We start from the raw sequence: 16497 nt of genomic DNA on the forward strand, positions 1-16497 counted from the left end.
ACTTCTGCTTGTTGTTTGCATTGGTTTTGTCAAAATAGCATAATCTCCAGAACCAGTCCTCCCTGAGCTCCTAAACAAGCTGATTAGTGTGGAAGCAAGTCCTTGCTTGGTGAGCTGTACGCTTCCTCAGCTTCTTCAGAGCAGGGGCCATGCTGTCCTGGAGATGGTAGGAGCGAAACCTCCCACCCCTGCTGTAAGGTGCCTTTTCTTTCCATTTTCTTGGTACCTCCTCTGAGGGAATCGAGGGTACATTCAGGTGTAGTGTGGCAATAAAGATGAAAATGAGCTAATATTTTTTGAAGTTAGCTAATTTTGCAATTGTGCCAATGGCCTTTGTTTCTAGCCTCACAGGCGTGGAAGTGGAGTGTGTGGACCATCCTACAGGTGGCCCTCATGCTCTGTCTTCAAACAAGTATGGTTTGCTTGGGTTGTTTAGCCCTGGAGTTGGGAGATGAGTTAACCTGGTAAAGGAAGAGTTCCTGAAGGAGGTGATGCAGTAAATTGTGTTCTGAGTCCAACCACTTTTCTATGTCCTTCTGCAAGACACTTTAGAGGCATATTTGTGGGAAAGAACAAAATGAGAGATCAAATCTCCCTTGATCTCTCTTGACCCTACAGCCTTCCATTTCCTCTCCCCTTCTGCCTCAAGAGCAGCCCGGAACACCAGAACTTCTCACGGAAATGCTCAGAGAGGTCCCAGCCACTACCCATCCTTGTCTCCCGGCCCCAACCTCTGGAGACCGCTGGGAAGCAAGAAGGTAAGGCTTCTGTTTTACACACAGGGGAGTATCACGTAGATTTACAAATCAAAGTAGACAACTTGGTAGTCTGAGGCAAAACTTCCATTTAATCATCCTTCTGTCCTACAGTCCCCAATGGACCCCACAAGCAGATGGCTTAAGTCCAGTTACAGCAAGAGCAGCTGGTGTCAAAGACCAGGCCTGTCTGACAAGCCTCTTCGTAGGTACGTCCATCCACGCAGTTGTAGAAGGCACACTTGCTGGTGGGGCTGGGATAGAGACTGTTGGACTTTCCAGCACAGAATCCACTCTCTCCAGCGCTGTCACTCCCGGGAGCCACAGTGTTGGTGGGGGATCCCATGGTAGACGTGGGCACTCTGCAACCTGAGAGAGTAAGAAAAGGGCCCCATAGGTTCTGGGGTGGACTACTTTCCCAGCACAAGTGTTGTGTCTGTAGTGTCACTGGGGGTTCCTCATCTTATCTGAACCAGTGGTTAAACGCTCTGGGCCTGAATCAGTGATACCCAAGTTCACAGCCCAGCTCTGCCATGAGCTATGTGTCCACAAACAAGTCACTAACTTCTCTGAGCCTCAATTTCCTCCCTTAAATGATGGAATACTAGTACTATCTCTTAGAATTATTACGTAAAGCATTTTCCCATGTGTATGCTATATAAAATAGTAAGTGCTACACAATAATTAGCTTTGTTTTTATTTTATTTTTAAGAGGAAAATAATGTTTATTTATCACCTTTATCACCTAAATGCTTGCCCAAATACTATGTTCCATAACCCCCCAAAATCTTACAAAGTGGAAGAATTTTAAAGATCATTTTATTCATGTCAGCTAAGGTGAGAACTGAGATTCAAAACCAGTTCTACCTTGAGTTCAGAGCCTGTGCTATGCCTACTACACTGTTGTCTTTCTTTTTTAAACCACTTTATTAGGTATGATCGACATACAAAGTGTTTACATACAACTTGATGGGTTTGGAGATAAGTACACATTGTGATTATCACAATCAGTGCTGTAAACAAACCCATCACCTCCAAAAGTCTCCTCCTGTCCTCTTTATTTATTATTATTTTTTGTGGTAAGAACACAAGATCTACCCTTCTAGCAAATTTTTAAGTATACAATATAGTATTGTTAACTACAGGCACTATGTTGTACAGTAGATCTCTAGGATTCATCCATATTGTAAAACTGAAACTTGCACCCTTTGACTAATACTTCCCTGTTTCTCCTTCCCTAGTTTTTATGTTTAAGTAGACTAATTACACCTGTCTCCAAGAGCACCTGTGAGGATAACTTGAAATCTGAAAGAACCAGCAGAACTGACATGGTCCAGCAGTCAGCACTGGCTGTCCACATGTCTTCCTGGCCCCTTCTGCTTTCCGCACTTGCCCAGGCCTTTGGGTCTGGAGCAAAACTGTGTGCTGAGATGGATTGTAATTCTGCTCCTCACTTCAGGGAATGGGCCAGCTGGACCCCTTCAGGGCTCTCCTTCTCTCATCCCTTTCCTCACCACCTAATTTTGCCATCCCTCCCTTGCCTTGTCTTCTCTGCTCCACAAAGTTCCTAAAGGCTAGAGCTGGGCAGACAGGAACAGGAACAAGGCATCTGCGGTCCTCTCTCTACCCAGGCTCCGGAATGTTCTCCAGGAGCTCCTTGAACAGCTGTACAAGGAAAGCCCTCAGGAACAGGGATGGGCCTTTCTCTCTCACTCAGGGGCTGTCTCCTAGCAGCCACCTGAGTCTCTCTTTCTAGGTCCCAAATGCCAGTTCCCTGTGGACATGCTAGGACAGGTGGAAGATCTGAAGGAGGCTTTCTTTGAGGCCAGACTGGGAGGAGCTCTGGATAGTCTTTTCTTCCTTCTTAATGTCTAGTTTGTTACCTCGTGGCTGGTAGGCAGTGCTTCATTACTTACTGGGAGTGGAGACGCTGAGTGCAGACTTGAGGGCATGCATGAATGGGTATTTGTCTTGTCCACAGAAAGTGCCCGTGAAGGTATCCAAGCCTATGTTCCAGACCATGGACCCCCAACTTGTTCTTCAGCAGCCACTCACCCTGTGGGAGAGAATCAGGGGCACTGTGGGATGTCCTTGCACAAGCACAGGGAGTGACTCCAGCAGGATGATGGGGAAGGCCATGATCCAGTCATGGAGAGGAGGGAATGGGAGAGTGGCTTTCCCACAGAGACTTTGAGGGACTCATGGACATACTTGTAGACAAGGAGAGATCTTAGGACTACCAAGTCAGGGAGAATGAGTCTCTCCCCTGCTCTCTGTTATCACCAACCACCTTCTGAGAAGGCTTGTCTGAGTTGGAGCTTGGGTGGGTTGTGATGTCATAAGAGATACAGGGCCCTTCACGTGGCAAGTGTCTGGGCAGAGAGACAGGGCTCCTGATGGGGAGGTATAGGGTGAAGGGCTTTGAGGCTGGTAAATAGTAACCACCCAGATGAGAGCAAGTAAAGGCCAGTGGGCAGAAGCCTAATGGCTCCAAGGATCTCTTGCCTCCCGATGTGGGTTCCTCCTGTATGAAGTTACTGTATGCAGGAGAGGAGCAAAGGAGAGGAAGAAACTCTGATCTACACCATGGCCCTTGGGGTGGAAGAGTGCCTAATTAAGGAAGCACGAATCAGAGCGCTGGATCAGGAGCAGAGCAGCGCAGGGAAAGGGGCCAAAAGGGAGTCTCCAGGAGTGGGCGTGGGGGCCAGGGACGGGAAGGCGCAGGAGCTGAGGGATGGAAGGAATCAGCTGCAACTGCCCGGAAGCAGAGGGGCTGTTCCAACCGCTGAGCTCTGCAGCTGGGCCACCAGCTCCCTTGAGACCTTAGGGCCACCCTGGGTCTTGCCTTACCTCTCTTAGGTGTTTTCTTATAATTCAAATGCACTTGGAGGGCAGGTTCCCTACCTCTCCCAACTGTGCAGAAGGAAGGGTGTGGAGGGCCTTACCTTGAGGGTGAAGCTCTTGGGATTGGCATATCCAATCCACTGATTCCCCTTGTAGGCATAGGGCACCTCCTGGGGAGTGTTCCACACCTCGGTGGCTCCTTTCAAGAAGGAGCAGACCTGGGGCAGGAGGACAAATCACGGCTCAGATGCACCTGCCTGTGTTTGGCTCACATCTCCCTCCTCCCTCACTTTATCTTCTGGAATACACTCCTCTCCCCACCTCTCTTTGCTGGAAATAAGAGCTCATGGTTCCAGTTTCACCCCAGCTCCCCTGCTTTCCCTCTTGTGGGTGGCACAGTGGAAAGGGCACTGGCTGGAAAGACGAGACCTGAATCCCTGTCCTGGGTCTGCCAATACCCATCTGTGAGACAAGGGACAAGGCAGCTTCTTTGTGCCTTGTGGCCCAGTTTCCCTTTGAAACAAGTTTTCCTGTTTCTCTTATTTGAAAGAATTTTTGCCACAAAAAAAGCCAAGAGCCAACAAGGGGGTGATAACACATAATGTTTAGGGTCTGAGATTCTGGCGCTGGACAACTTTAGTTTGAATCTTAGCTCTGCCACTGACAAGTTCTGTGACCTTGAGCAAGTTTCTTAATCCCTCTGTGCCTCTGTGTCTTCTTGTTTAAGAGGATAAAATCAGCATCTCACTGTTGTGAGGGTTAAATAGGATGATATATAAAAATCACTGAGAACAGAGCCTGGCTATCCATTTGGACTCAGTAAATGTTAACCGCTACTAGCATGAAAGATGCATATTTACTCTAAAAGGTTAAAATTGAAGATGTTTTATCAATAGTTCATTCTACCCGTCCCTCCCTACCACATACACTCAGAGCTGGCAAAAATGGGGTACTCTGTATTAGAAATCAGAGTATAAATTCTTTCTCTTTGGAAGTATCTATGATCCTTTAGAACAGAAAGTGAATCTCTCTGCTCCTCCGGCCCTCTGGGACATTACCTCAAAGTAGGCAAGACTTCCAGCCTCCTGAGTGTAGGACCCGGCAGTCCCAGGGCCAGAGGTGGGAGCATCCAGGCCATGGCTGGCAGGGTTAGTGAGAGTGAAGGTACTGGCATAAGCGCCAAAGCCCACCATCAGCTCCTCAGCAGGGGCACCTTGATTTTTCCAGTAGTTCATTGCATAATCCTAGAGGCAAGGTAAGGAACATATTACTGTACTAAAAAGCAGCTGAGGATGTGCCCAGAGGCCTGTGGAATAGCCAACATTTTCTACCCAATTTCCTGGCCACTTCAGACATAGCCTGCAGTCCAGACCCTTCCACAGCCCAACCTCACAGAAAGGAAAGGGGTACCCTCCCTTCTGGAACTGGGTGTTAGAGGCAGCCTCAGTCAAGAGGTATAGTACTTAGGTAGCAGGGCCAAGTGTCAACTGGGAACGAAATGTTCCACTATCCTCCTTCCCCTCAGACTGGACTTGGCTTTTGGGATGGGACTGGAGTTCAGCTATGCAGCCTCTTGTTTTCCCAACTTGTGAAATATAGCAGCTCAGAATTGTTTGAGCATGGGGTATGCCCCTGGGAGACTTTCCCATGCCAATTTTTATATCTCTGGTTGCATTCTACACTGAAATCACATCTAGCCAACTTACACACCTGCTAATCATTAAGAAGATTTATTATTACAGCTGCCTATGCCATACAAGTTAAGAAGATAAATCTTATGGGATAGAGAGAAAGTGGAAGGGAGGTGAGGAAGATTAAGGGCAAGATAGATCATGAAATGTGCTCCTAGCATCAATGACAATGATAGTTAAATTATGTTTTCAATGTTTGGGATTATCCCAAGCCACTATTCTGCTTCCTTTGGTGTGAAAGATGAATGAGTACAATTAATCATAGGAAAAAAGAAGCAGGCAACATGAACTGAGTTAAAAAAGATCACCATCTTTATCTTGTCCATCAAGCTTCCTCAGCCTCTCTTTTGGTCCTTGGCCAGGGATCCCATGACATGCTTTGAAAACATTCATCAGAATTAGCTGTCCCAAATCCTTACTCACCACACTGAAGTATTGGTAGTCTCCCTTGTCATTGGGTCCTGCAGACAGGGGGCTGTCGTCTCCTGTGAAGCCATCCCAGGAGCCCCTGAGGTTATAGGTCATCACGTTGATGAGGTCCATGTACCTTGGGTTGTTGGGGGTAGGATACAAGAGAAGAAAAATTATCCAGAGGAAATCATACTCTCCATCCCACTCCCCCTAAAGCTCCTAGTCCCTACTGAATGTGTAATTACATCATACTGTAATTACATCATGAGGGAATATGCTTTATTGTTCTTTATTTCATTCTCTCTCACCTTTATTTGAAAAATTGATATATAGAAGGCACACAATCCATAATCAATATCTGGCTGCACTCAGACCTTCAGGTCTTGTAGAAGTTTGAAACTCAACTAACCTTTTCCAAATAGCCTTTTATCATTGAGAATTTTGGCTGGCTTCCCATGTCTCTCTCTCAGGCTTTGGGGTCATCTTATTCTTTTGGGACAGAGCCCTCTCTCTCCAAGGTACCTGAACATTGGCTAATCTATGGGGCAGGTCTCAGAGTTACTTAGCTCTGAACTTGGGGTTTACTTACCTTGACATCTCGGGGATCTGGTAGGCAGTTTCAATGGTACCTTTGCCAGCTGACACAGCAGCAGAAATCAACAACCTAGGCTTGTTGCTCTGGGTGGCTTCGTGCTCAAAAGCCCCATACATTTCCTGTGAAACAGAGGACACTGGACTCAGGCTACAAGGACCCATGAACATTTGACAAGGTCATGATTCTTACAAAGAAAGCTGAAAAGTGTGTACCTTTGCCAGCTGACACAGCAGCAGAAATCAACAACCTAGGCTTGTTGCTCTGGGTGGCTTCGTGCTCAAAAGCCCCATACATTTCCTGTGAAACAGAGGACACTGGACTCAGGCTACAAGGACCCATGAACATTTGACAAGGTCATGATTCTTACAAAGAAAGCTGAAAAGTGTTCAGCTTAGAGTGCTTCAAAAACTGTTGTTGGGGGGCTTCCCTAGTGGCGCAGTGGTTGAGAATCTGCCTGTCAATGCAGGGGACACGGGTTTGAGCCCTGTCTGGCAAGATCCCACATACCACGGAGCAACTGGGCCTGTGAGCCACAACTACTGAGCCTGCGTGTCTGGAGCCTGTGCTCCATAACAAGAGAGGCCGCGACAGTGAGAGGCCCGCGCACCTCGGTGAAGAGTGGCCCCCGCTCACCGCAACTAGAGAAAGCCCTTGCACAGAAATGAAGACCCAACACAGCCAAAAATAAAAATAAATTAAAAACACAAAACAAACAAAAAAAACTGTTGTTGGTCTCTGGGAACAACAATGAGTTGTCTCCCCAAAACTTGTACTGAGGGAAATTTAGTGACCCTCTAAGAGTCACAAATAATGTCCAGAGCAGAAAAATAAAAAAAGAAAGCTTATATATGGACAAAAAAAAATGGCTCTTAGCTCTACAGACTATATATGATTAAATCTAACAATTAGAAAAATCAATCATGGAAGAAGAGGAAATAAGAGTAAAGACACAATCACTGGTGCTCAATCAAGCTGCCCAGGAGAGAGGACACTCTGGCCCAACAACTTTATGTCTGGCCCTGGTGGCAGGAGTACCTCTTCGCTGGAAGCATCTGCTTCTACTTACCAGAGTGAGGGGCCATTGAACATCTCAGTCTGTAACTAGCTCACCTTGCCCTACATGCTGCCCCCCCAAGGAAGGACCTGTTTGAGGACAATTTGACTTCCCATAGCTGTGCTTAGAACATGAATGTTTCAGACTCCTTGGCAGATTTCTTACTGTAAATAAATTAACTTTCATGCTCCCCTACACTAGTCTCTATAACTTGGCCCTACAAGTTTTCCCTGAAAGAAAAATCTGATCTTACACTAAAGAAATCAGGATTTGAGCCAGAAGTGCTGAGATTCACACCCTCAGGTGTATTTAGCCTCTCTCAGAACCCCTCATCATATAGAAGTCTTCTCCCCAGTCCATTGTGGACCAGATCCTATGTTCTTTGGACACAGGGAAGGTGAGTCACCTTCAACAGGACAGTGAAGAGCTGTTTGGTGTCAGCTGGGCTGTCACGATTGCCAGGATACTTCCAATCAATGTCCGGCCCATAGAAGTTGTACTTCCTCAGAAACTATATGGCTGACTGGATGAAGGTCTGGCAGTTCTCAGCAGTGGCCACCATGTTGGAGAATCTGGAGTCAGCAAGTCATTATGATCTTAGTGGCAGAGATGGGCTTCAACGAGGACTCTCTCAAGGGCAGGATTCTATTATGCGGCACTTGGGGCCAGGGTAGGGGTGGGGTGGGGGGACACAGGAGGAAATAATAGTGGCCTAAGCTCCTGGGTCCTCTGTCTTGTCACTTAGCCTCTTATTTGTCCAGATGCATATTCAGTTATTCAGACATTCATTTGACATTTGGTAGTGCTGGGGTATAGTGGTGAATAGAATAGAGTTTCTGCCCTGGAGGAGCTCCTATAGAGGAAGGTATAGATAAGTAGATAGGCAGTTAAAATACAGCGTGGTAAGAGCTGTGATAAAGGAAGGACAGACTTCAAAGAGAGCTCTGACCAGAAGGTTATAGGATATCTAAACTGATACCTGAAGCCAGAGGCCACCCACTTCAGAGGATTCAGAGCCCTTGGAGTTTGGAAGACTGAGTAATCTGGGAGCGGGGATTCCTCTGTGAATGCAAAGTCTTACCCCTGGGTTCCAAAGTTCTAGCCCCAACAGAGAGCAGGGTTTTCAGTTCCCTGTTGCTGGAGATAGAAAGATCCCAATGTGAATAAAATTCCACAGACAAGGAGATATCATCTGCCGGTCAGTCTCTCCACTCTCGTATCCCACACCTGAGCAGCACCAGGCCTGCTTCATTACCAGTCTCTGATCTCGCACCGGGAGCAGAGCTCTCTGTAGGAGCAAAGTACTTTCTTACTCTGGGTACCTCCAGGACACAGTATAAATGCTCATTGAACAGGTTCCTGTTCCTGGCCTTGCCAGTGGGCTGGTGGATCATGGTTCAACAGGAAGCTTCAAGGGAAGTCAAGGCAGGGCATCCTAGGGAGGATGGAAGAACCTAAAAGTAGTCCCTTAGCACAGATGGTAGAGGGTCTGGAGCTGCCAGGATACACTAGGCCAGAAAGCTGAAAGTCTGAGACTCTTAAAGGAAAGAACAAGGAATAGAGGCAGTAGAAGTGTCTACCATTTACTGAGTGCCTACCAAATGCCAGGTACTTTACATGCATTGCTTCTGTCACCCTTACAATTCCAACAGGCAGGAACTATTAATCTCACTTTGCCCTTTAAGTGACATTCAGAGAGCTTAAGCAATTTGTTCCAGATCACCCAGCTACTAAGGTTGGCAGAGCCAGGATTTAAACCTCACTCCTCTATTCCACGGTGTCTCCCAGCAGGCACCCAGGTCCTGTGAGCTTGATCTTAAAACCTACCCACTGGATTCCCAACTGGACCAAAGTATCAATTAACCTATCTGATAAACTGATCAGGCATTCCTGAGTTCTGCCACTTACTAGTTCTGTGGGCTAAGGAAAGCTTTTAACCTCTCTACAGTGCAGTTTCCTCAAGCTTAAAATATCTTTTAAACTTTAACATGCCTACTTCCTAGTGTTTGTTGTGAGGGTTACATAAATAATAAATGAAAAGCACCCAGCATAATGTCTGCCTCACCCAATTCATTGATAGTCACCCAGTAAATGTGCTAAGTGTTTAATTGGCATGAGAACCATCTCAGGTTAAATTGACAGCTAGCCCATAGGTTGGTGTGGGTCTGTACTGCAACATGGCAACCTCCAGGGGACTGTATTCGCAATGAATCCCTTGTGGATGGCACCTCATGGGACACATAGCATTCAATGCGAAGGATCTGCTGAGAAAATAATCCAGACAAATGACAGCAACCTGCCTCTCCTAGGGAGGATGATGCCAATAGCTCTGCCGATGAGGTATGAGAGTGATTGCAAACAGGACTCAAAGACTAGGCATTCTGGTGTTGGTGTCTCTAAGGACTTCTGAAAGACTCATGTGAAAACCTCCAACCCAGCCCAGAGCCCAAGCCCAGAACTCACTAGTACTTGAGGCCATTGATGCTGGCATAGAGGGTCTCATCATTCCACTCAATGGTTGTGATCTGGTTGTTGGTCATGCCAGTGAAAGCAAAGATGATGTGTGTGCAGAGACAAGGGTCCACATTCTCGGGCATGTAGCAGGCAATCCCAGGACGGTACTGGCTCCAGTTGGTGAAGTAACAGAAAATTTTGGTTGCTGTGCCTGGTATGGCAGGGAAATAAGAGGTGGCCCCTGCCCTGACTAATATCCCTTGTCCCCAGGGCACCCTGGTACTCCCCATCCTCACATGGGGCACTTACCCAGCTGCAGCAGGAGGGCCAGCCCTAAAGAAGAAAAGAGATCTTGGTCAGAGGGTAGCAGGGTCATTCTTTCCCTGGCTGACCTGGGACAGCACTCAGCAGTAAATGGAGAAGGGGAGCTGGGGCTTGGTACCCCCTCTGCTCTATAAATCCTTTCCCAACATGGACCCCTGCATGATGATTTCAGGGAAAGTAGTAAATGTAGCCATTCGGTGAGCTACCTGGAAGCTCAGATGATAGTGAGCAGTTCAGGAACCAGGAACGCTTGTTGTTATTCATTCAACAAACTCATATTAAGTACTGGGTTCTGAAGACAAAAAGAAAAACTAGACAAGCTCCCTGCCCTCAGAGAACTCTGAGCCTGGTGTGGAAGTCAAACCTGTAAGCACAACCAAACCTCAGCTCAATGCAATGAGACAAGTGTTAAAATTGAGATATGCACAGGATATTATAGAAAACAAGCCAGGGAAGACTTCCCAAGAGAGGTGACATTTGGACTGGGCTCTCTGTTCTCCCTCTAGGCTCCTCTGGGATTTGTGCTTTCTTATCCCTATCACAGCATGTTTCACCCCGAAAGCACTAATTGTTTATTGGTCTGCCCACTAGAATATGAACTCCCTGAGGGCAGGGACTGTGCTTACACCACTGAATCCCCTCTATCCAGCCCAGTGCCTGGCACATGGTCAACTCTCTATCCATATGTGTTGAATGAACAGACCCTAAAGATAAACCAAAGTGGTGGAGAAGGGCAGAGGAGGCACCAGAGGTGGAGAAGGGGAGGGCAGGCAGAGGGCCCCCTCCGGTAGCCGTACCCTTCACACCGAGGACTAGAACTCACTTTCCCAGAACCAGTTTCACTCTACTTCTCACCTGAAATTATGCTCCTAAATTTTATTTCCATCCAAGCTACCCAGTTGTACCCAGGATGCGCTGTGCTATCTGACTCAGTGACCATTCTCGTTGGGCTCCTACCCACAGTTGCGGCGTCATCTCTAGGGATAAGTTAGCACTCGAGGAACTGCATTAGCTCTTTAAGGTCTTGTCTGCCTCTCTCCCTGGAACCCTCACACCTATCCCCAAAGAACACATTCAGAAAAACCGCTGCCTCATCCAGTTCTCTGCTAATTGTTCCTGTTAGTTGATTAATCCTTGGTCAAGTGTATGCACTGAGTTCCCGCTCTGTGGCTGGCAGTGAGGAGGCATCACAGAACATCAGAACTAGAATGGCTAGCCCAAGTCTTCCATCACCCTACGTGGGGAAATGGCCTTGTCCTGCTTCACTAGAGTTATCCATTTTCTTTCCCATCTGAAGCCCTTGGGTGATTAGCAGGCCCTTCCTTCCTCTTTCTCTCCCTCTCTTCCTTCCTTCCTTCCCCACTATGTTATGAACCCAAGGAATCTGCAAGAGAGAAAGGGGACAAGGAAGCCTTGGAGCATACAGAGTGAGGGTGGAGGTAGAATAAATGGAGGAGAAAAAGCAGATACTCTGAAAGCTCAACTGGGCCGCCTGGGACAGACTCACTGGCAAGAATCAGCAATTTCCCCCCCTTTTTTTTTTTTTTTTTTTTTTTGTGGTACGCGGGCCTCTCACTGTTGTGGCCTCTCCCGTTGCGGAGCACAGGCTCCGGACGCACAGGCCCAGTGGCCATGGCTCACGGGCCCAGCCACTCCACCGCATGTGGGATCTTCCCGGACTGGGGCACGAACCCGTGTCTCCTGCATTGGCAGGCGGATTCTCAACCACTGCGCCACCAGGGAAGCCCCAGCAATTTCCCTTTTTTGATGGGAAGTGCTCTTTGCGAGTTCCAGGGCTGAATGGCCACTCAACAGCTTTTTATAGGGAGCACCGGAGGCCTTCTCACCCCGCACCTGACTCCCTTCAGCAAGCAAGGCTCCCTTCCTCTGACCCAGGAATAAAGGAGTAGCAGGGGACACATGGCTCCCATTTATCCTCTGAACCTTATCTGTGTTTTCCTTCTTAGGTAATCAACCCCAAGACACAATGGAGACTTGGTAAGAACAGCCTTAAAAGGTTATTGACTGAAACTATGTTTAGGAAAATGGTATATCTGGCACAGGTATAAGGCCGGCCTAGGGTTCAAAGTCATTACAGGTCACAGTAGGCCCTACATGTCCAAAGAGACCATCTGGACTCTAGGGGAGGAGTATGGACAAGGGAAGTGAGGCTGCCATTTGACCAGGATTTATCCCTGGCCAGACAGTGGTAGGTAGCCCTGCCCAGTCTCCAACTCCTTGATTCCATTGTAGCAATAGATGTCAGGTAATGGCTACCAGTTTGTGAGGTTTCACCAAGTTTGGAGTGAGAAAGCATCACTTTTCAAACTTGCTTCTGTTTAACTGAAGGTTGCCCGGTTTACAGAGGATGGAGGAAATTCACGGGGCGCAGACATTTATAGTTAGGCTTTGATTCAGACTGGGAAAAGCAGCAAGGCCTGGGACAAGGCCCCAGGGAGCCATAAAAATCAGAGCAAAGACAGCAGCAAAAATGTCCGTGGATCGAGGCATGGAGAATCACAATGTTTTAGGATCTGCCTCCCTCCCTCCACTCCACTCCCAGGCTAACTTCCCAGACAGAAGGGGATGCACCTACAGGAAGCCCACTATGAGGCCACATCACAGATGTCCAGACGCGTCTCAGGGTCACTCAGCCCCAGAAGGCAATGAGAGGAGCAAAGGTGTGGTTTTACCTCTGGCATTGACACCAGCCCCCAGGACACCCACTGAGTCTGACTAAAATCCCAGTTGGGACGGGTGGCACTGCTGGCTGCACTCCAGGCAATACCTGCTGCTTAGAGACCTGCTAGGTGAGTGTTCAAGGTCTTCTGAAAGATGCTGATCAGACCCTTGGGAACTTCTCATCCAGAACCAATTAAGGGCAATCTGGGTTCACAGAGAATACAGGAATGGCTCCTACAGCCTTCAATATAAGTACGACGGGCTGCTGGCACTCCCATGGTTGTTATCTACAGTCTCCCCTGATCCTTCCCAGGCCTTTGACTCAGTTGGCCTCTAGTCATTGACTGCCAAGCACTTGAGGCATTAACTAACTGGAATTGGCCCGGTCTTGAAAATAGTAATAACAGCTAACATTCATTCAGCACATGCAATGTGCGAGGTGATTAAGTCATTTAATCCTCAAATCAATCATCTGAGGCAGATTATTGTCATCCCTTTTACAGACTGGGGAAACTGAGATTTAAGGGAAATTAAGTAAACTGCCTAAGGTCCCACTGAGAATAAGTAGAGCTGAGACCCAAGCAGAGACAGCCCGCCTCTGGGACCTGGGTTTTCTTGCTCCACCATCCCTCACCCACACCACCCCATACAACCCGCACATACAGCTCCTCTTTGAGAGGACTCCTAGCAGAGTCTTTGGCAGATACAACTGCTGAAAGGAGTTGTCTGGGCGGGGAGGGGTAGGAGGTTGATCAGGGTTCCTCTCTAATCTCAGCTAAACAAAAGGCCCTAATCTCCTTAATCTACTCCTGGATATTTGCAAAGCAAAGGGTTCTCTCCTCACAGCAGGTGTGAGAAAGGAATCCATAGAGTTCAGGGCTTGGAGCCCAAGACATAGACCTTTGATGGACTCTTAGGCTCCATGAGAGGCCAAGGTTACTGTGTTGGACAGCTGTCCATGATAATCAAAGTAACAGCAGACACAAATAATGTTTTTGATGTGTCACGTACTAGCCTAAATTCTTTGCAAATATTACCTTACTTACCCCTCACATCTCCGGCAGCAGGCACGCTTATTATCCCCATTTTACAGAGAAGACTGGAGCACAGAGAAGGTAAGTAACTTGGCCAAAGCCACACAGTAAGTTAGTGACAAAGCCAGGATGTGAATCCACGCAATCTGACTCCTGACTGTGCTCTTAATCATTTCACTCTTCTGCTTCTCAAGAATGCAACAACCTGAGGAAGCAAAGGACTGAGCCAGAGTTAGAAAACCAGAGAGGTGCCCCAAACAATGTATACCTTATAGTAAGAAGATCTGAGCTCTGGGGCAGCATTTAGGGGGCCTTGGGCACAAAGTTCCCCATAGTCTCCAGCAGCGTTTGCCACACTTGTTTTTTCGTATGTACATCTGATGTTTTCTCAACCATAAAGGAATAAATCCCCTAGTACTCCCACTCTCTCACCTTCGGATCTAAGCCCCTTCCTCTGCAGAAATTCTGGTGCTGAGGCAGGAGATAGATGGGCTCCAGGCTAGGCATTTACAACTAGCCTCCTGTTTACATTTCTTGAGGAAGGAGGCAGGTGGGCACTAGACTAGATATTTACAACCAGCCTCCTGTTTGCCCTTCGAGATGGAAATAACAACAGGAACAAGGTAAATAGCTGGACTTTGCCTCCTGTGGACACTTTAAGATAACAGTTATTTATGGCAGGGACAGAGAGGGGCTAAACCCTGCTTGAGTAAAAGATCAAGAGGTCACATATTTCCCATCCTTGGGTCAAGGGAGATACTGCTTAGGCACAGAAAGTCTCCTTGTTGGTCAAAAAGGAGGGGGTACCACCCCAGAATAGGTGCTGCCAAGGCCCCCCATAGGCCTCTGGGCTGGAATCCATCTTGGAAAAAGTAGTGCACACCTGTTGGGGAGGGTCCTAGGACAGATCAGGTGTGGAAAAAGAAACCAGGTAATTGGCCAAAGGTAAACAAAGACCTGGAAGAACTGCCGGATATAAATGACTTAACCCCTCTTTACTGCACTCTTCATTAGGGAGGAAGCCCACACCCTTTCTCTCCTGGTGCCCTGTTTCTTTCTTAACTAAACAGTTTCTCTATGGGCTCTCCCACTTGTTGTACTGTCTCTAATAATAAACTTTGTACCTGTTTTTACAGTTTTTGCCTCCTTGAGAAATACATTTTTCAGTGGGAGCAAGGGCCAGGGGAATTTTGTTTCTAGCCTCTAGCCCCTGGTGGTCTAGTGGCTAGGATTCCTTGTTTTCATCCAGTTTACCCAGGTTCAATTCCTGGTCAGGGAACTAAGATCTCGCTTCAAGCCACCGTTCACTGCTGTCTCTTCAAGATCAGTGCTGCCACCACTTAGATATATGATCTTACATTCCCTGAGCCCCAGTCAGCTCATCTGCAAATTGGGCTTAAATGCCTCCTTCATAAGCCATGAGGATTAAATATGCAAATGAACGTGTTGTTCAAAGTTTAGGATAAGGGACTTCCCTGGCCGTCCAGTAGTTAAGACTCTGCGCTTCCACTGCAGGGGACACTGGTTCAATCCCTGGTTGGGAAAATAAGATCCCTTATGCTGTGCAGCCAAAAAAAAGAAAGTTTAGGATAAAAATCATTTTTCAATAAGGAAAGGATTGGAAGAGTAGTGGGAGAACGAGGGGAAACACAATTTGTCCTGAAATTAGGGTGTCTGAACTCAGAAACAGCCTTAGACTTCAAGCAGCCTTACTCCCTGCTTCGGGCACCATGCTTTAGAGGAAGAATTGCAAACTTTTCCATAAAGGGCCAGATAGTAATACTTTAGGCTTTGTAGGCCATACTAAATCTGTTGCAACTTCTTGACCCTGCCACTGTAGAGAGAAAGCAGCCATACACAATATGTAAGCAAAAATGGGCACAGCTGTGTTCCCATAAAATCTGATTTACAGAAACAAGCAGTGCGTTAGATTTGACCCATCGGCCGCAGTTTGCTAACCCCTGCTTTTGATGGCTCCATTCTTGTCCTCTTCCAGCTGCACCCATCACCATGAGGTGAGAAGACTGCAGGGCTAAGGGCACATCCACCTGAAGCCCACATCCCTGCTCTTTTAACCCTAATCCAGATACCCAGGACTCCTGTCCAAATAGCCCAAACAGCCTGTGCCCACTTTCAGGGCCTGCACAGCCCTTTTTCCTGGTCCCATGATCCTGAGTGTGAACCACAATGCTAGTGTGAACACAAGTGCTAGAGGATGTGTGTGTGTGTGTGTTTGTGTTCGTAGGCACAGCCCTTTTTCCTGGTCCCATGATCCTGAGTGTGAACCACAATGCTAGTGTGAACACAAGTGCTAGAGGATGTGTGTGTGTGTGTGTGTGTGTATGTTGTGGTGGGGTGGGGTGTAGACAAACCTTGGATGCAAAGTGTGTATGTGAGGTCCTTGCTCTGTGGGACAGGGATGGAGATGGGAAGAGAAGGGGGCTGCACATGGGCTGGGAACCAAGACCACAAGCTGCTGCATGCTGGTGCAGAATTCCGAGGAGTCGGAGAATTCTAAATTCAAACCTGGTCTTTTAGGTCATTGCGAAATCATATTTGTTAAGAATATAAACCATATCTTAATACTTGGCTCGGGCTTCCCTGGTGGCGCAGTGGTTGAGAGTCCGCCTGCCGATGCAGGGGACACGGGTTC

The 16497-nt window shown here is 47.5% G+C and overlaps 1 pseudogene; it reads right to left on the reverse strand.

The window, feature by feature from the left end:
• Positions 1–897: 897 nt before the first annotated feature.
• LOC102990773 (acidic mammalian chitinase-like) lies at positions 898–11068 on the reverse strand (annotated as a pseudogene).
• Positions 11069–16497: the final 5429 nt, after the last annotated feature.

Source organism: Physeter macrocephalus, chromosome 4 (assembly GCF_002837175.3).
Source record: "Physeter macrocephalus isolate SW-GA chromosome 4, ASM283717v5, whole genome shotgun sequence".
In the NCBI taxonomy this organism is placed as follows: Eukaryota; Metazoa; Chordata; class Mammalia; order Artiodactyla; family Physeteridae; genus Physeter; species Physeter macrocephalus.